The sequence below is a fragment of the Herpailurus yagouaroundi genome, unplaced genomic scaffold, assembly GCF_014898765.1.
Source record: "Herpailurus yagouaroundi ecotype Mexico unplaced genomic scaffold, PumYag 29, whole genome shotgun sequence".
In the NCBI taxonomy this organism is placed as follows: Eukaryota; Metazoa; Chordata; class Mammalia; order Carnivora; family Felidae; genus Herpailurus; species Herpailurus yagouaroundi.
The window spans coordinates 49,710,719-49,731,992 of NW_024412377.1; the positions used below are offsets into that span (position 1 = coordinate 49,710,719).

At 39.3% G+C, this 21,274-nt stretch overlaps 1 long non-coding RNA gene across 1 annotated transcript in view; it reads left to right on the forward strand.

Annotated features, from left to right (window-relative positions):
- LOC121010070 (uncharacterized) overlaps positions 1-21,274 on the forward strand; it is a 369,296-nt gene that overhangs the window by 44,704 nt on the left and 303,318 nt on the right. The window contains exon 2 of the long non-coding RNA XR_005780997.1: positions 12,303-12,389. This is a non-coding gene — a long non-coding RNA (uncharacterized LOC121010070). The remainder of the gene's footprint in view (positions 1-12,302; positions 12,390-21,274) is intronic.

Genomic DNA, 21,274 nt, shown 5'->3' on the forward strand with positions numbered 1-21,274 from the left:
TGTGTGTGTGTGTGTGTGTGTGTGTGTGTGTGTGTGTGTGTGTGTGTAATTGGAAAAGAAGAGTGTACCTGAATTTGACCTCAGCCTAGGAAAGTGTCAACATGGGGGTGGAGACCTGGATATGTATGCCCCTCTAATAACATATTCTAAAAAGCAGTAGCCAAGATGAAGTATTAAGAAAATTACTATGATCACAAGAATGGAGGTCTGGGAGCAGAAGACCAGTAAGATGGGAAGGAGTAATCCTCCCTCATCTTGGAGGTCAGTCAGGGAATCAGTGTATCCTGGCAGTTTATGGTTCTAGCAAGCAGAGAATCCCAGATGTGCCTAATTCTGGAGCAAAAGCTGTTTGCTTTCTGTGAAATCAACAGATAGCAGATGCTGTTATCTGGGCACTGGGGTGGGGGTCTGAGGATGTACAAGAAAGAATAAGAATTAGTCTCTATGGTATTTTTTTATTCACTGAATTCAAACATCTTGTAATAATCTATTCCTGGGAGTCAAATTTGTCATCAAGTTCTAGGTAGTAGTTTTCACTTCTCCTATTTGATCTTCTCAACTAATTTTTACAGGAATCTCAATACTCCTATTCTGTAGGTGGGATTTATAGAGGTAAAGCTCTTCTTTTTAAAGACCTTAGAAAGTGCTCTCAGGATCTGGGAGGAAACATGGGGATGTAGAAGGTTAATGAAAGATTGAATCCAGCTATGGAGACCAATTTTTAGATACCTCAACCAGTCCACAAGATAATTCATCATCTTGCCTCAAACATGCTAATTTTCTGTATACTCTATCTTCACAAATATTTTTTAGCACCTCCTATGAGCTCAGATAATGTTTCTAGGACACGGGGACATGGTGAACTAGATAGGCATGGATGTTTCTGCTCTTTTGAATAGAGAATTCTAGAAAGGAAGATAGAGAATGAGGGAGTAGCAAATAAGAAAGTAACATTATAGAAGAAGAGATAAAGAATAAGAGCAGCATCTACACAGCAAAGTTTTGATAAGTGTTATAAAAAAAAGAGTGAAGCAAGATAAGAGGACAGAGATTAGTAGTGGGGAGTAGGGGTGGGGAAAGTAGTATGCTTAATAAAGACTGTCTGAAGGGGAGTTGTTTGAGGACAGATCTGAATAAAAGAGAGAGGATCATGGGAAAACTGAGAAAAAAAAAAAAACCTCAAGGGCAAGTGGTGGGATGGTCGTGAGCTTGCCTTGTTGAGGGAGCAGCAAGAGCTCCAGCATAGCTAAGCAGAGCTGAGCAGGGGGGGATGTCCAAGGAAATTGAGCTCACAGGGGTGGGAAGAGGCCAGATCACATAGAGCATTTTAGGGCATGATGAGGAGCTTGGATTTTATCTGTCAGGAAGCCATCAGAAAGATGGAAGCAGAGAAGAGATGGGTTTTGATTTATGTTTAGAAAAGATGGCTCTGCAGTGGGGAAATCATAGGATATGGAAGCAGGGAGTTATAAGGAGACAGTCTCAGGTGACAGGTCATGGGGACAATGAGGAGGGTAGAGGCAGGCATGGGGAAGATGAGTGGCTGGGTTTTAGAATCCACAGGATTATTTAATGGATTAGATATACAGTGAAAATGAATGATGAAAAGTATAAGGTTGACTCCGAATTTTGGTCTGAGCAACCAAGTTATGAAGGTGGCGAGGACCAAACCATTCCACTTCTCTGTTTAAGGCACTTGCTGATTCTATAGCACCTGCAGATTCTTTAGCATGGCTTAAAGCCTCTCCCATAATCTGCCTGACCTGCCTTTCCAGGCTTCTCTCTAGCTCCCCTGTACTCCTCCCTGTGTTCTCCAGCAACCGCCTTGTTCTACGGCACACCTGCTGCTTCTTGCTTCTGTGCTTTTGCTCAGGCTCATTGCTCACTATACACTTCCTGGGCTCCTTATCATTCATGCCTCAGCTTGAGTATCACTTCCTCCAGGAAGCAGTTTCTGATTTCCCAAATTTAGATTCACCCCATTCTCCAGTTATGCCTCATTTTTAAAAAATAATTTCCTTTTTTATGTTATTTTTATTTATTTATTTATTTTTAATTTATATCCAAATTAGTTAGCATATAGTGCAACAATGATTTCATTAGTAGATTCCTTAATTCCCCTTACCCGTTTAGCCCATCACCCCCCCACAACCCTTCTAGTATCCCTCTGTTTGTTCTCCATATTTAAGAGTCTCTTATGTTTTGTCCCCCTCCTTGTTTTTATATTATTTTTGCTTCCCTTCCATTATGTTCATCTGTTTTGTATCTTAAAGTCCTCATATGAGTGAATTTATATGATATTTGTCTTTCTCTGACTGACAAATTTCGCTTGGCATAATACCGTCTAGTTCCATCCATGTAGTCGCAAATGGCAAGATTTCATTCTTTTTGATTGCTGAGTAATACTCCATTGTGGATATGTGTATACACGCACACACATATACACATATATATATGTATGTATATATATGTGTATATGTACATATACATCTTCTTTATCCATTCATCCATCAGTGGACATTTGGGCTCTTTCCATACTTTGGCTAAATTGATAGTGCTGCTATAAACATTGGGGTACTGGTGTCCCTTCAAAACAACATACCTGTATCCCTTGGATAAATACCCAGTAGTGCAATTGCTGGGTTGTAGGGTAGTTCTATTTTTAATTTTCTGAGGAACCTCCATACTGTTTTCCAGAGTGGCTGACCAACTTGCATTCCCACCAGCAATGCAAAAGAGTTCCTCTCTCTCCGCATCCTCGCCAACATCTGTTGTTACCTGAGTTGTTAATTTAGCCATTCTGACAGGTGTGAGGTGGTATCTCAATATGGTTTTGATTTGTATTTCCCTGATGATGAGTGATGTTGAGCATTTTTTCATGTGTTGGTTGGCATCTGGATGTCTTCTTTGGAGAAGTGTCTATTCATGTCTTTTGCCCATTTCTTCACTGGATGATTTGGTTTTTGGGTGTTGAGTTTGACTAGTTCTTTATAGATTTTGGATACTAACCCTTTATATGATACGTCATTTGCAAATATCTTCTCCCATCCCATTGGTTGCCTTTTGGTTTTGCTGATTGTTTCCTTTGCTGTGCAGAGGATTTTTATTTTGATGAGGTCCCAATAGTTGATTGTTGCTTTTGTTTTCCTTGCCTCTGGAGACATGCTGAGTAATAAGTTGCTGTGGCCAAGGTCAAAGAGGTTTTTGCCTGCTTTATCCTTGAGTATTTTGATGGCTTCCTGTCTTACACTGAGGTTCATCCATTTTGAGTTTATTTGTGTGCATGGTGTAAGAAAGTGATCCAGGTTCTTCTGCATGTCGCTGTCCAGTTTTCCCAGCACCACTTGCTGAAGAGACTGTCTTTATTCCATTGGATATTCTTTCCTGCTTTGTCAAAGATTAGTTGGCCATACATTTGTGGATCCATTTCTGGGTTCTCTATTCTGTTTCATTGATCTGAGTGTCTGTTTTTGTGCCAGTACCATCCTGTCTTGATGATTATAGCTTTGTAGTACAGCTTGAAGTCTGGGATTGTGATGCCTCCTGCTTTGGTTTTCTTTTTCAAGATTGCTTTGGCTATTCTGGATCTTTTCTGCTTCCATACAAATTTTGGGTTTGTTTGTTCTAGCTCTGTGAAGAATGCCAGTGTTATTTTGATAGGGATTGCACTGAATATGTAGATTGTGTTTTGGGTAGTATTGACATTTTAACAATATTTGTTCTTCCTATCCAGGGGCATGGGATATTTTTTTTCCTTTTTTTGTGTGTCTTCTTCAGTTTATTTCATAAGTTTTCTATACTTTTCAGTGTATAGATTTTTCACCTTTTTGGTTAGATTTATTCCTAGATATTTTATGGGTTTTGGTGCAATTGTAAATGGGATAGATTCCTTGATTTCTCTTTCTGTTGCTTCATTGTTGGTGTATAGGAATGTAACCGATTTCTGTGAATTGATTTTATATCCTGCAACTTTGGTGAATTCATGAATCAGTTCTAGCAGGTTTTTGGTGGAGTCTTTTGGGTTTTCCCTCTAGAGTATCACGTCGTCTGCAAAGAGTGAAAGTTTGATCTCCTTCTGGCCAATCTGGATGCCTTTTATTTCTTTGTGTGTCTGACTGCAGAGGCTAAGACTTCCAATACTATGTTGAATAACAGTGTCAAGAGTAGACATCCCTGTCTTGTTCCTGACCTTAGGGGGAAAGCTCTCAGTTTTTCCCCATTGAGGTGATATTAGCATTGGGTCTTTGGTATATGGCTTTTCTGATCTTGAGGTATGATTCTCCTATCCCTGCTTTCTTGAAGATTTTTATCAAGAAAGGAGGCTGTATTTTGTCAAATGCTTTCTCTGCATCTATTGAGAGGATCATAGGGTTCTTGTCCTTTGTTTTCTTGATGAGATGAACACATTGATTGTTTTGTGGATATTGAACCAGCCCTGCATCCCAGGTATAAATCCCACTTGGTTGTGGTGAATAATTTTTTTAATGTATTGTTGGATCCGGTTGGCTAATACCTTGTTGAGGATTTTTGCATCCATGTTCATCAGAGAAATTGGTCTGTAGTTCGCCTTTTTAGTGGGGTCTCTGTCTGATATTGTAGTCAAGATAATGCTGGCTTCACAGAAAGAGTTTGGAAGTTTTCCTTCTGTTTCTATTTTTTGGAACAGCTTCAAGAGAATAGGCGTTAACTCTTCCTTAAATGTTTGGTAGAATTTCCCTGGAAAGTCATCTGGCCCTGGAGTCTTGTTGTTTTGGGATATTTTTGATTACTAATTGGATTTTTTTACTGATTATGGATCTGTTCAAATTTTGTATTTCATCCTGTTTCAGTTTTGGTAGTGTATATGTTTCTAGGAATGTGTCCATTTCTTCCAGATTGCCCATTTTATTGGTGTATAATTGTTCATAATATTCTCTTATTGCTTTTATTTCTGCTGTGTTAGTTGTGATCTCTCCTCTTTCATTCTTGATTTTATTTGAGTCCTTTCCTTTTTCTTTTTGATCCAGCTGGCTAGTGGTTTATCAATTTTGTTAATTCTTTCAAAGAACCAGCTTCTGGTTTCTTTGATCTGTTGTTGTTGTTGTTGTTGTTGTTGCTGTTGTTGTTTGGTTTCAATATCATTGATTTCTGCTCTGATCTTTATTATTTCCTGTCTTCTGCTGGTTTTGGGTTTATTTGCTGTTCTTTATCCAGATCTTCAAGGTGTAAGATTAGGTTGTGTATCTGAGATCCTTCTTCCTTCTTTAGGAAGGCCTGGATTTCCATATACTTTCCTCTTATGACCACACTTCCTGCATCCCAGAGGTTTTGGGTTGTGTTGTTATCATTTTCATTGGCTTCCATGAACTTTTTAATTTCCTCTTTAACTTCTTGGTTAGCCCATTCATTCTTTAGTAGGCTGTTCTTTAGTCTCCAAGTATTTATTACCTTTCCAACTTTTTCCTTGTGGTTGATTTCGAGTTTCATAGCATTGTGGTCTGAAAATGTGCATGGTATGATCTTGATCTTTTTGTACTTGTTGAGGGATGATTTGTGTCCCAGTATGTGGTCTTTTCTGGAGAACATTCCATGTGCACTGGAGAAGAATGTATATTCTGTTGCTTTGGGATGAAATGTTCTGAATATATCTGTTAAGTCCATCTGGTCCAGGGTGTCATTCAAAGCCATTGTTTCCTTGTTGATTTTTTGATTAGGTGATCTGTCCATTGCTGTGAGTGGGATGTTGAAGTCTCCTATTATTATGGTATTATCAATGAGTTTTTTATGTTTGTGATTAATTGATTTATATATTTGGGTGCTCTCACATTTAGCACATAAATGTTTACAATTGTTAGGTCTTCTTGGTGGATAGACCCCTGAATTATGATATAATGCCCTTCTTCCTCTCTTGATACAGTCTTTATTTTAAAGTCTAGATTGCCTGATATAAGAATGGCTACTCTGGCTTTTTTTTGTTGACCATTAGCATGATAGATGGTTCTCCATTCCCTTACTTTCAATCTGAAGGTGTCTTTAGGTCTAAAGCAGGTCTCTTGTAAAGGGCATATAGATGGATCTTGTTTTCTTATCCATTCTGTTACCCTATGTCTTTTGATTGGAGCATTTAGTCCATTGACATTTACAGTACTGAAAGATACAAATTTATTGCCATTATGTTGCTTATAGAGTTGGTGTTTGTGGTGGTGTACTCTGGTCCTTTCTGGTCTTTGTTGCTTTTGGTATTTATTTATTTGTTTATTTATTTATTTATTCATTCATTCATTCATTTTTGCCCTCAGAGAGTCCCACTTTGAATTTCCACAGAGCTGGTTTAGTGGTCACAAACTCCTTTAATTTTTGTTTGGGAAATTTTTTATCTCTCCCATTTTGGATGTCAGCCTTGCTGGATAAATAATTCTTGGCTGCATATTTTTCTGATTCAGCACATTTAATATATCCTGCCACTCCTTTTTGGCCTGCCAAGTTTCTGTGGATAGGTCTGCTACAAACCTGATCTGTCTTCCCTTGTAGGTTAAGGACTTTTTATCCCTTGCTGCTTTCATGAATATTTCTTTGTCTGAGTATTTTGTGAATTTGACTATGATATGGCTTATTGATGGTCGGTTTTTCTTTAATCTAAGGGGAGTCCTCTGTGCTTCCTGTATTTTGATGTCTCTGTCTTTCCCCAGGTTAAGAAAGTTTTCTGCTATGATTTGCTCACATAACCCTTCCACCCCTATTTGTCTCTCTTAGTCTTCTGGGATCCCTTTGATTCTGATGTTGTTCCTTTTTAATGAGTCACTGATTTCTCTAATTCTTAAATCGTGCTCTTTTGCCTTTATCTCCCTCTTTGTTTCTGCTTCATTATTCTCCATAAGTTTGTCCTCTATATCGCTGATTCTCTGTTCTACCTCATCTATCCTTGCCACCATGGCATCCATTCCAGATTGCAGCTCAGTTATAGTGTTTTTTTATTTCATCCTGAGTAGGTTTTACTTCTTTTATCTCCACAGAAAGGGATTCCAATGTACTTTGCACTCCAGCTGGTATTCTTATTATTGTGATTCTAAATTCTGGTTCAGACATCTTGCCTGTATTTATGCTGGTTAAGTCCCTGGCTGTCGTTTCTTCCTCCTCTTTCTTTTGGAGTGAATTCCTTCATTTCATCATTTTGAAGGGAGAAAAGGAATTAATGAGGTAAAAAAAATTAAAATTAAAAAAATTAAAATTCAACAATATATTAAATTAAAATATTAAATACAAACACACACACAAGAAAATCAAATAAAGGATTCTACATCCTAGGTGTGTTTTGGCCTGGGTGTTGAAAGGGGCTTGATACATAAGAGAAAAAAGGGAAAAGGAAAATAAAAGCAAATCATTTGAAAATTTGAAAAAGTGAATACACTACAGTCAAGTAAAATGAAATGATGGAAGTAAAATAGGATTTGAAAACATTTACACAAAAGTGAAAAATATAGTAGAAAAAAATTAAAGAAAAATATTTTTAATAAAAATTGAAAATAAAAATGATTTTTTTCTCTTTCTATATTCAAGAAAAGAAAAGAAACGAAAAAGGGAAAAAAGAAAAAGAAAAAAAAAAGAAAACAGATGGACCAGTGAACAGACTGAAATATGACTGAAATCACTTTGTTTTCCCCTAGAAGTCAAACTATTAAGCACTTTATAGTCCATAAACTAAGCAGGTGAAGAGACTTGTGTTTCTGAAGAGCGTGGTTGGCCCAGTTAGGTGGGGCTTAGTGTAACTCTGCTCTCCTCTAGATGGCACTGCTAGCCTACTGGGGTGGAGTGTTGTGGCAGTCATAGGTGCGTATGTGCGTGCACAGGAGCAGTGAAAATGGCATCACCCAGCTACCAGGTCTCTAGTATTGGAACTGCGCTCTCCCAGATCAGCAATCCTACAATCATCCCTTGTCTTTGACTTCCATCCACTCCCCGCTTTTACACCATCCGTAGGCAAGCTCCAGGCAGAACCTCCCTACTGAGTTTTATCTCGGATATGGCTGTGTTTCCTGACCCCTTATTTCTGAGGGACTGCAGCTTTGATGCATTCTGTGCCTCTGCAGGAGGATCTCCCGAGCAATGGCCAGGTGCAGGCCGCACCCTGAATGTTTGTGGTATTATGCTGCTACTGACGTCCAGAGACTGTGGCTGGGTGCCAGCCCACTCCAGAAAAAGTGCACATTATTGTGTAGCAGCAGCATTTCAGGGATGGTGGCAAATCACAACACGCATCTGGCACCAGGCTTCACCCCCAGTGACCTTGTTCCAGCACCAGTGAATGTGGTTGTTCTCCTGGGTCCACTGGCACCTTTGCCTTTTGGAGAGTCACACAGCCTCTACCAGTGTCTTCCCAGCAGGGGAACTTGCTCTTCCCATGTGCCCCTAAGACCTCTGGACTTCACTCTGCTCCTGGGGATTAGCCCTTTCCACCAGAGCACCACCATGTATGGACCTGCAGAGTTTCAGAATCTGCATTCTGCCTGTTTATAAAGTCTTAATGGAATTTAAACCCTCTCCTTTCAGCTTTTCCTGTATTCTCCTCCCTCTCCTCCTCCCCACCCCCACACCCCGCCTCTCCATCCTCAAAAGCAGCTCCCTGCCCTCTGCAGCTTCTGTCTCCCCCAGTTCGCCTCTCCGCACTGCATACCAGCTGAATTCTGTGGCTCATGTTGTGCAGGTTGTTGTGTTAATCCTCAGATCTATTTTCTATGTGTGCAGGATGGTTTAGTGTTGGTCTGGCTGTATTTCATGGACACAAGACACAAAAAAAAAAACCTTCCATGCTCTTCCGTCATCTTGGCTCCTCCCCCATTTTTTATGTTTTGTATTTGTTTTTGAGATAGATACAGAGCATGAGCAGGGAGGGTCAGAGAGAAGGAGACACAGAATCCAAAGCAGGCTCCAGGCTCTGAGCTGTCAACGCAGAGCCCGATGTCAGCTCAAACCCACGAGCTGTGAGATCATGACCTGAGCTGAAGTCAGATGCTTAACCAATAGAGCCACCCAGTCACCCCTAGCTATGCCTCTTTAATGGGCTGAGCTCTTTTTGGGGGCAAGTAGCTCATTTCATTAATTTTTGTGTCCTTTGGGCCAGCATAGAGCCTGGCACATAACAGATGGGTACAAATAGTGTTTGATGAATGAGTACATGAATGCAGACTGGTATGTACATAAAACTAGGTAGCATTTGGGGTTAAACATTAAATGATAGTACATTTTTTAAAGTATGTAGATGTATAAAAGATGAAAACAGGAACCAAGTACAGACACTTCATAATTTTGAATCCTGAGTTTTGGACACTAAGACCATGTCTAGAACCATCAGGGAAGCTACATGATCTCTGTAAAGGCTTTGCCCAAGTGGGTTTTGGGGCTACATGCAGGAAGGAAGAATTTAGTCTAGAACTAAGAGGATTACATGCAAGTTAGGCATAATCTGACCCTCCTTTTTATCCTTCCTTGAAAACACCCTACCTCAAAAGTCATTCTTGAGACATCTCCTAGTCTCCATGTCTCTTTAATTCTGCTTATAATCCAGACCATGCTCTGAGATACATGATCTGTGGCCCTTCTACAACCCTCTCCCCACTTCCTTTAAATACAGCCACTCTACCATTCACCTAACCCCGACAGAACAAAATACAGTCCTGTCACAATCTTGTGGCAAGCTAGATCTCCCAGCATTAAATCACCATTAAGGGTTGCTGTGAGTTTGCTAGCAGCTTAAGTTATTCCCCCTTCCTTTCCTTTTCTCTCATTTAGAACTCAGCTAAATATTTCCTGCTGTGGGAAGGGAAATGCTATAAAGACAAAGGATCGACTACCCTGTCCTCCACAGGTGCACTCATACCACAATTAAGCAGGAGTAGAGCAGAGGAATTCCTAGAAAAGCCCCTTCAGGCAGAGCAGTCTTGGCTTGTAGAGCTGTTGGCAGTAGTAGAGAATGTGAAGTCAGCATCTGCATAGCCATTTATGAAACGCTTTCACATCAGGTATTTCATTGGATCCTAACAGGAATCTTATTAAAAGAAGTATTATCATGCCCATTTTAAAGATAAGGATATAAGGATAAAGAAGACGTGGTGTGTGTGTGTGTGTGTGTGTGTGTGTGTGTGAATATTACTCAGCCGTAAAAAAGAATGACATCTTGCCATTTGTAGCAATGTGGATGGAGCTAGTGAGTATTGTGCTAAGTAAAATAATTCAGTCAGAGAAAGAAAAATACCGTATGATTTCACTCTTATGTGGAATTTAATAAATAAGACAAATGAGCAAAGTGGGGGGAAAAAGAGAGACAAGCCAAGAAAGACTCTTAACTACAAAGAACAAACTGATGGTTACAAGAGGAGAGGTGGGTGGGAAAAGGGGCTAAATGGGTGATGGGCATTAAGGAGGGCACTTGTGATGAGCACTGGTGTTATAAGTGACTGATGAATCACTAAATTCTACACCTGAAACCAATATTACATTGTATATTACACTGTATGTAACTAACTGGAATTTAAATAAAATTTTGGAGGCAAATAAAAGATAAGGAACCCAGGGTCCAGAAGTGTGGACTTGTTAATTGGAACCTCAGGACTGAACACAGAGCCTCTGACTTGGAGACTGGAGATCCTGAGGAACTTTGAAGATTTACTAAGTGATTTTTTTTTCTTTCTCAGGTCTTCCCCATGCATGTCAGCCTCTGAAGGTAGACATACTAGGTTCAAATGTTGGCTCTGCCATTTACCAGCTGAGTGACCTTGAAGAAACTGCTTATTTCTCCTTCTACCAGCTACAATAATGCCACAATAATATTGCTTAACAAGCAACTGCAAAACTTCAGTGACACACAATAATAAACATTTATTTTTGCTCAAGAATCTAGAGATTGGCTGGGAGGTTTTGCTGATCCTGGCAAAGCTCACTTATGTGCCTGTGGTCAGCTGGTGGGTCAACTGGGGGCTGGCGAGTCAGGTAACATGACTCAGCTCTTCTCCATGTTCCTCTCATAAGATAGCAGGCTTACCCCAGGTTTTCACATGCAGTAGCAAAGCTTTAGGAGAGATCATAGAAACATGCAAGTTTTCTTAACACACAGGCTCTGAACCAGCATATTGTCACCCCTGTAAAATTATTTTGGCCAAAGCAAGTCACAAGATCAGCCTAGACCCTAGGAATGGGGAAAGAGATTCCATCCTTTGATGAGAGGAGCACAAAGTCACCTGACACAGGGTATACATACAGAGAGACCATTAAATGGTAACATTAGTGTAAAAAATCACCTCAAATCCCTGAGTTCCTTTGTTTTTGCATTTTAGAAATAGGGATTAAAACAATATCCATCACATGGGGACATTGTAGGGATAAAATGAGCCAATGCATGTGTACCATAGTGCACTGTATATAGCACATGTAACAAGTGCACACTGTTAACTCACACTTATTATTTTGGATCCCTATTACAGAAGAAGGATCCCTTTCCCTGCTTCAGTTATGCAGAACATTTTCAATCCCCTCTTACTTCTCCTTTAAAATATTTTTGCCTAGGGGCACCTGGGTGGCTCAGTCGGTTAAGCGTCCAACTTTGGCTCAGGTCATGATCTTGCAGTCAGTGAGTTCAAGCCCCACATCGGGCTCTGTGCTGACAGCTCAGAGCCTGGAGCCTGCTTCGGATTCTGTGTCTCCCTCTCTCTCTATTCCTCACCTGCTCACACTCTGTCTCTCTGTCTCTCTCTCAAAAATAAATATAGATTAAAAAACTTTTTTTAAATAAAATATTTTTGCCTAGAGGGTAATGCCAGTACATCAGCTTCTTCCCACAGCACTCTTTGTTGTATATTAGAATTTTGTATGAATATTTACTTAGATGATATTTCAGGATCTTCAGTCACTGATGAATACCATGCCCTTAGTTATAAAGAAGTTTCACGTACAAGGTAACTAGGATGCCTGGGCAGTGTGGAGGGAGGCTCTGGTATACTCCAGAAGACAGTCTTGTGCCATGCTCCATGACATTCAGTTGCCAGCACAACCTGTCCATGTGCCTCCTAAGTTTGATCATACCTAAATTCAACCAGTTCATAAATTTCTGCTTGTGTTGCATCATTTTACCTCTTGAATGCCTGTGGAGCTTGCTTTCTGTCTAAATTATTCTCTTTGTCAAGGACCTGAACTTGGTGTCTTGCACTTAGGTACTTCCTTAATGTGTTTACTCTGGAGGAAGGATTAGCTCATTTCTGTTTCAATTTGAAATTCAAAATAAATAGTATTTGATAACAGCCTTCTCTCTTTCTTTTTTCTTTCTCTTCTTCCAGTATAGAACACATGCCAAGCATCAACCATGTCTTGGAAGATGGAAGAGAATAAGAGCTGGACCCTGCCCTCAAGGAAACTATGATCAGGTAGGGGACCTGGCATGCACTCACATAGGTAGCTATAACACAGGCAAATGTGAAAAAAAAAGGGGGGGGTATGACAAGCAAGATTTAAGATTTAAAGAGAACTCATAGGAGGGAGACTGGGCTTCTACTGGTTGATAAAGGGAGCCTTCATGAAATAGGTGGTCTTTCAGCTGTCCTAATGGATAAATGAGAGGTTGCCAGTGTTTTTTTTCTTATATGAAATTGCTACAGGTCTTACAGAAAAAAATAGGAAAATGTAAATAAAAGTGAAGTGTAATAAAAGTGAGTAATGTTTTGTGTAAGATGTTTGTTGGTTGATTACACAATATCCTTTATCATGCCACACCAAAATTCAAAGAAGGAGGGAAGTGCAATCCTACCACAGGTTTGAAATGATAGAAGAAAAGACTATTGGTTAGCAGAAACAATGACTTCTGTACTATGTTCTGGTTTAAGGAGCAAAAAGTTAGAAAGTTCTTGAATTCCTATGACTTTGTGGCTTGCCATATCAGCTCTGGACTGCCCGTCTCCAGACTTCTTCCACTAGGGAGAATAAACCACCATGTATTTAAATCATTATGATTTTTGGTTTTCTGTCACAGGGAGCCAAATCTAATGGATTCATATCTCCCTCACCATTTAGGCAAAAAAGCAGATATTATTTGATGAATGTACTGGAGAGGAGACATGAGTCTTTGAGGGTAGCCATGCTTTCAGTGGCTTCTGAGAGGAACAGCCATGGCAGTGCCTGATGTGTGCATTCCAGTTTTGTGTCATGTGATCATGTCACCCTGCACATGAGCAATTAATTGGATCAAGGCCACAGGCACCTGTCTATCGGCTGATCAGACCACTGGCCATGAAATGGGCTGGCCTAAGAGCTCTTCCCAGTGCAGGGGCTCCATATTGGGTGATGACTGACTGACTGAATCAGACCCTCACATTTATGTTTTGAATTTGAGACACAGAGAGCAGTAGAAAGACACTGAGAGAGCAGAGAGGCTGAGAGAAGCTGCATTCATTACATAATGTCAGTCCCTGGAGTATCTGGCTACCTCTTGCAGAACAATATCACAGTTTTGAACAGTTAGCAGGGGGTTCAGTTCTCTGTGAGGTCTGGCTGTGTCAGTGCTAAGACATTTCTTGCCTTCCCTTTCTTCTTTGTGTGACCATACAATAAATTTCCTATGGCGTGATAAAAAATTAGAGACCGGCCAACACAGTGTGTGTCCTCTTCCTATGTTCTATACTGTATCTATCGATGATTTAAAAAAAAAAAATTTAGTGCTTATTTTTTATTTTTGAGTGAGAGAGACAAAGTGCAAGTCGGGGGTGGGGAGAAATCGAGGGAAACACAGAATCTGAAGCAGGCTCCAGGCTCTGAGCTGACAGGAGAGAGCCCGACGCAGGGCTTGAACTCATGAACCGAACTCAAGAATGGTGAGATCATGACCAGAGCAGAAGTTGGAGGTTTAACCAACTGAGCTAACACTGGTGCCCCCTTGTTGATAGTTTTTTAAAGGGTACTTTCACCTAACAGTATGTCATGATTGCCTTTCCATGCTGTTAAATATTCTTTACAACAGTATATGAACTGGTATATAGTACTTTATTGTATGACTTTATTATTTAATCAATCCTTACTGTTGGATATTTAGGTCATCAACTATGCTTTTGTTTGTGTGTTTTTTGCATATATGCATGATGCTAGGTAGGAGTTTGATAGGAGGGTGTTTAGTAAGATGCAAGACATTTTAAACCAGGGATATGGCGTGAAATAAACACAAAGTTGTGAAGTAGAAAAGCACAAGGCATGTTATCAAATAATCAAATTTTGATAGTGTTGGTTACATGTAAGGAGATAGTTGCCAAATTATTGATAGGCTTGAATGCCAAGTTAAGTTATGGCCATGGATGAGGATTTTGTTTTTGTTTTTGTTTGTGTGTACATGGACAGAAAATCTGGACTATCTTGGGGTCAGTCTCTCTGTCTTTGCAAGGCTAGTGGTAGTATTTTTTTTTAACATTTTTTAATGTTTATTTATTTTTGAGAGAGACAGAGAGACAGAGTGTGAGAGGGGAAGGGGCAGAGAGAGAGAGGGAGGCACAGAATCCAAAGCAGGCTCCAGGCTCTGAGTGGTCAGCAGAGATCCCAAGGCAGGGCTCGAACTCACAGACTGTGAGATCATGACCTGAGCTGAAGTCAGACATTTACCTGACTGAGCCACTCAGGTACCCCACGGCTAGTGGTAGTGTTAAAGAGACAGTCAGCAGAGGTTAATTTGGCTCATTTCATACTAGTGTGATTTATAGTAAATGAACAAAACTACCTTTTTGTACTTTGTATTGTGCTTTGTTAAAAAATAAAATGCTGTGATTTCAGGGGACTTTATCAGTATAGAAATAGTCTTAAAACAAATAATATCCTAAGTAAAGATAATTCTGTTATGGGTTAATACCACCACTTCATATTTGTGTCAACTTTTTGAATTTTTTTCAAAATATATAAAGTGTTCCACTGGATCCCCAAAATAGCCTAGCCCCAGTGGAAGGTAACCTGCCCATTTTACAGATGAAGGAACTGGGATTAGGTGATTTAAAGATGTAGAGTGTCAGAGCTAGAATGTCAGAGCTTGATTTTTCAAGGTCACCTGAGCCCATGTCTGCAATTTCTGGGGGTGACAGTGAGGTTTAGCTTAGTTACTAACCATCATCACACAGTTCTTATGTGAAGGAGGTAGGCCTGTGCCCCCTTCTGATTTCACATCCTGTTTTCATTCCCCTCACCATGATGTCATCCAGCCAGTTGGCAGCAGAGTCTGGATGGAGGACCAGGTAGACTGATTTCAAGTTCAGTGCTTTTTCCAAAACACAAGTGGAAATACCCTTGTCCTACTTTCTTTCCTCAAGGAATTCAAACTTTAACATGCATAAGAATCATCCAGGAGCTTGTTAAACACGGAGTGCCTCAGGCCCTGCCCCCAGACACTCTTCTTTTGGTGGGCCTAGGGTTAGACCCAGATATGAGTATTCTTCACAAACTCCTCAGGTGATTATGAGAAAGGTGGTATACAGAGCAGACTTTAAGAAACACTGCCTGTCAAATTTGGAGCTTGAAATCTGCCTTGCCTCCTCTTCAAGCATGCCTGCTCTTAGAAATATGACTCCAGCCCCACCTCACTGTAACCCCTTATCAGTTCTTTGTGTTTTGCAAATTGCATTTGCTCTTCATTTATGGACAAACCAGGTCAGCACTGCCAGGCCAATAAGAGCTGGATTTTCCCTGGCCTCATGCATCAGTGACATATTTGCCAAGATCAGCCCGGTTCCAACATCCCTGCAATCGGCAATGGTTGATGATGATGCAGGACACACATGACTCGATTTGCAGAGAGCCTGCTAAGCTTTCAGGGAAGTCAATAAGAAAAATCTCATTTTGATCTGAAGCTTGGGCTCATTTGATTTGGAAGTTACTGGTGGCAAAAGAAATATGGGACCCAGGGATGTCTCTTCAAGCCCCTCTCTGTCTGTAATCACCCCTAAGAAGCAGTTTTCTCCATCTGTTCCCTCCTCCCACCCACCCCCCTTTTCTAGATTCGGTGTGTCAGCAACAGGGGGAAAAAGGCAATAACTACTCTAAGACTTTCTGGACCATCCTTCTATCTCACTCTGGATAGAAAAGAAAGGGTAAAAACAGCACCCAAACCATTCCCTGCATGAGTCCTAGGAAACCCAGTTGGCCTTTGTGATTTTTCACACAGGTCTGTGGCTTCCAGCTTGAGGAGGTCAGAGAGGAAAAAGTGAATGCATCTGTATGCCCTGTGAAGTAGCTCTCAGATCTGAGTGCTCCATAGGCTAACGTGCATGCCAAAATGGTTAAGTTTACCTCCAAACTATCTCTTGACTCCACTGAGACCTATTTATTCTCCCTGCCATTACCCTATGTCTCCTGTAGATTCTATAATACCCTCATTTCTTGTTTCCCTGCTTCCCACCATTTCCCATCAAATCCGTTATCCACAGAGAAGCCTGGGTGATCTTTATACACCATCCCCCATTGTAGCCTTTTGGTAACTTTGCATTATCCTAAAGATAAGGTCTACACCTGTGCTGTCTAATGCAGGAGCCACTAGCCACACATGCCTGTTGAGTAGCTGAGATGTGATGAGTCTGAATTGAGATGAACTATAAATGTAAAATCAGATTTCAAAGATTTAGTAGAAAAAAGGATGTTATATATCATATTAACAATTTTATATCAATGACATGTTGAAAAACATTTTAGATCTGTTGGGTTAACTAAAATATATTGTTAAATTTAACTTCGGCTCTTTTTTACTTTTTAAGATGTGGCTACTAGAAGGGTTAAAATTACATGTGTGATTCACATTGTATATCTCGGACAGACCTAACCTAAATTCTTGAATATGACTTACTCTATTTCCTTCTTGCACCATCTATTTTGGCCATATAAATTTCCCTTAATCTCTTGAATTAATCACTCATCCTTTAGTTTCTGGAATTTGGGTGGGCTATTGCTTCCTTCTATTCTACTTTCTCTTACTCATATTTCAGGATGTCTTCTGGATGTCATTTCTTAGATGTCACTAGGTCTAGGAAATTGTCCTTGATTTTGTGAGTCTGGCTTAGATGCCTCTCCTGTAGATCCAGTAGAATCTTTATACTTTCTCCTCTGTAATAATTTACACACCCCTTTGGATTTACTAGAAAAAAACCCCACATATGTATAAAGGACATATATGTGCCCATGCTACTAAATTGTAGGCTCCATTAAGACAAAGGCTATCCCTGTCTTATGCTCCTTTTACCCCAGTGTAGAAAACTCAATACATGTTTGTTGAGTAAGTTTGGTCACTTTATTAAATTGGGAAAGGAATTGAGGTCCAGACTGGGGAGACTTCCAAGTTGAATTCACATAGTGAGTTCATGGCAGAGTACCCGAGGCCAGTGGTGTGTGGTGAGACACAAATTTAAATAAGGTATGACATTGGGAGAATTTTAAAATATTCAGCAGACAGAGATTAGTGCATGATGGTTTTACTTCTGCCCAAAAAGGTGAAGAAAGAGCTAACTACCTTATGTAGAAGCAACTGTGATGCAAAGCTTGGTCCTGGCTGGAACATTCTCCAGCTTAAGGAAATCCCTTCTCCTTCAACTCCATACTTTATTTCTAGCATTAGAAATATTGCATTGGGAGGAATAGGGACAGGGAAGGAAGTGACAAGACCATGGAGATCTGGACTAGATATAAGTGGAACAGATACATAGGGCAAGCTGAGTCAGGGCTTTAATGTGCTGCAGGGAAATTGTTTACCTGGATCATAAACCACAGGTCATTTCTTGAGATGCCGGCATAGCTATTCCTCATGTTGACATGTTTCTGAACAGAACGAAACAAGAAGAGCTCTTTTTAGTCATGAAGCCTCCAGGGTTCTGGTATCATCCTCTGCCATGCTTGAACCCGCAAGACAATCCTATCTGGTTCTAGCAATACATAGTTTAGTGTATTTGCAGAATGTCATGTCATAAGTGCTTTTGGAAAAAAAGTGATATAAGGAGAAATCTATCTTTTCTGTAGGATTTTCTACTATAATTTCAACTTTTTTTTTCCCTATATAAGCTCAGTGCAGGGAAGTTGGCAAACATTTCAGTGCAAAGAAGGAAAGCTTTCTTCATAATTCCATCAGCAAAAATAATCCCACTATTTATACTTCCTGGAAGTCTTTTGACTGTTCTTCATGTATATTCACTTATACAATTTTATAAAAGATGAAAGTAGGATACTGTGAATACTATTTAATAGTATTTTTCCTCTTAGATATATATCATGAACAATTTCCTATGTCAATAAGTACTCTTTTGTAATATGATTTTGATTGCTTAATATTCCAATATATTTAAACCCTCCCAACAATCTTCTATTACTGAACATTTAAATTGTTTCTAATTTTTCAGTATTATAAATAATTCTACAGTAAATTATATGCACATATCTTTGATTTTTGTAAAGGGTAAATTTGTAAAAATAGAATTTCTTACTAAAAGACATGCATATTTTAAAGAATTTTGGGGCGCCTGGGTGGCGCAGTCGGTTAAGCATCCGACTTCAGCCAGGTCACGATCTCGCGGTCCGTGAGTTCGAGCCCCGCGTCGGGCTCTGGGCTGATGGCTCAGAGCCTGGAGCCTGTTTCCGATTCTGTGTCTCCCTCTCTCTCTGCCCCTCCCCCGTTCATGCTCTGTCTCTCTCTGTCCCAAAAATAAATAAAAACGTTGAAAAAAAAATAAATAAAGAATTTTGACACTTATTTTCAGTCAGCCTCCTAAAAGTTTTAGCACAGACTGTTTTTCAATGTTCCAAAGTATTCTTTGCACACAAGTTCTTTCATGTTTTTACATTGTACCATCTACTATCATGAAAATTGTCTCTATTAAGTTGATGATATACCCCAAAGAGAAGGAATTCCCCAAAAATATCAAAGTGAAATAAATTCTAGACTCTAAATCATATCGATGTCCATCTGATTATGTCCACTCTCCTTTAGATCCTTAAAAGTGACATTTCCCAAAATGCCCCATAGGAAAAGAGTTCTGTGGTCTGGTAGGTTGGGCAAAGTTACTTCCTCCGTCTCCATGTAGATCTTGAAAAATCCTGCTGTAAATTTCAGCAGGTTCACATCTGTTTAAATCAGTTTCCTTTCTTAAGGCTATTTGGTCACCAAACTACTAAAAAAAAAAAATCTGAGCCTATAAATTTTCCAGCGTATACACTTAGAGAACCTAATTGTCTAGAGTAAATTCAAGGCGGTACACTATAGGGGCTATATATGGTTTTTTTTAAGCCTTTGTATTTTTTAAACATTTATTATTTTTTTTAAATTTCAGTATAATTAACATACAGTGTTATATTAATTTCAGTTGCACAATATAGTGATTTAAGAGTTCTATACATTACTCAGTGCTCATCACCATAAGTGTACTCTTAATCCCCTTCACCTATTTCACTCATGCCTTCCACCCACATCCCCTCTGACAACTACCAGTTTGCTCTCTGCATTTAAGACTATGTTTTTTGTTTGTTTTGTTTTACAAATTCCACATTTGGGTGAAATCAAACGGTATTTGTCTTTCTCTGATGGGTTTATTTCGTTTAGCATTCATTATATTCTCTAGAAGCATCTGTGCTATTGCAAATAGCAATATTTCATTCTTTTTTGTGTCTGAGTAATATTCCATTGTGTGTCTATAACACATCTTTTTTATCCATTGATGCATTGATGGACACTTGGGTTGCTTCTATATCTTGGCTATTATAAATAAAGCTGCAATACTCTCAACAATAGCCAAATTGTGGAAAGAGCCTAAATGTCCCTCAACTGATGAATGGATAAAGAAATTGTGGTTTATATACACAATGGCATACTACGTGGCAATGAGAAAGAATGAAATATGGCCTTTTGTAGCAATGTGGATGGACTGGAGAGTGTGATGCTAAGTGAAATAAGCCATACAGAGAAAGACAGATACCATATGGTTTCACTCTTATGTGGATCCTGAGAAACTTAACAGAAACCCATGGGGGAGGGGAAGAAAAAAAAAAAAAAAGAGGTTAGAGTGGGAGAGAGCCAAAGCATAAGAGACTGTTAAAAACTGAGAACAAACTGAGGGTTGATGGGGGTGGGAGGGAGGGGAGGGTGGGTGATGGGTATTGAGGAGGGCACCTTTTGGGATGAGCACTGGGTGTTGTATGGAAACCAATTTGACAATAAATTTCATATATTGAAAAAAAATAATAAATAAATAAATAAATAAATAAAGCTGCGATAAACATAAGGGTACATATATCTTCTCTAATTAATGTTTTTGTATTCTTTTGGTAAATACCCAGTAATGGAATTACTGGATCATATGGTAATTCTGTTTTTAATTAAACATTTTTTTAAAAAATTTATTCATTTTTGAGAGACAGAGACAGAGCATGAGTTGGGGGGAGCAGAGAAAGAGGGAGACACATAATCTGAGCTGTCAGCACAGAACCCGAGGCGGGGCTTGAACTCATGGACCATGAGATCATGACCTGAGCTGAAGTAGGACGCTTAACAAACTGAGCTACCCAGGAGCCCCTCTATTTTTAATTTTTGATGAACTTTCATACCATTTTCCACAATGGCAGCATGATTTGCATTTTCACCACCAGTGCGTGAGGATTCCTTTCCCTCCACATCCTTGCCAACACTTGTTATTTCTTACATTTTTTATTTTAGCCATTCTGACAGGTGTGAAGTGAGATCTCATTTTGGTTTTGATTTAAGCCTTTATATTTATTCGTAGCTGTCCTGGCCAGATCAGTTTGAGTCTTGTGTCCATGGTCACATGGCAAATCTGAAGGACTTTCCGACATCAGATCTTACATATCTTTCTAGTTAGTCAAGACTATTTTTTGATGAGCAAAGATTAGAATTAAGCTTCCCCCCTGCCACAAAACTCTGTTCCCTCTTCCCAAAACAGATTTGCTTATGAATGTGTGATTGCAAATGAAAAGTTCTTCTATGTCTCATCTTCATAATGTCTAATTGGAAAGTCATTATTGTTACCTGTTTAATTCCTGCCCAAAATTATTTTAAGACTAAAATAAATAACATGTTAAAAATATACTTGTTAAAAACTTCTCTTAGACCAAGTTTTCTTGGTCTACTTTTAATACAAAAACCAAAAAAGTTTTTAGATGCCCAATGTGTCTGTTTCTCAAATATCAGAGTTTTGCTTATAGCCATCATATTTTCTTATAGTATTATTTTGTATTTTTCCTTAAAATAACTTAACATTTTCTTGATATATATTCTTTAGTTTGTCCTCAACAACATCAT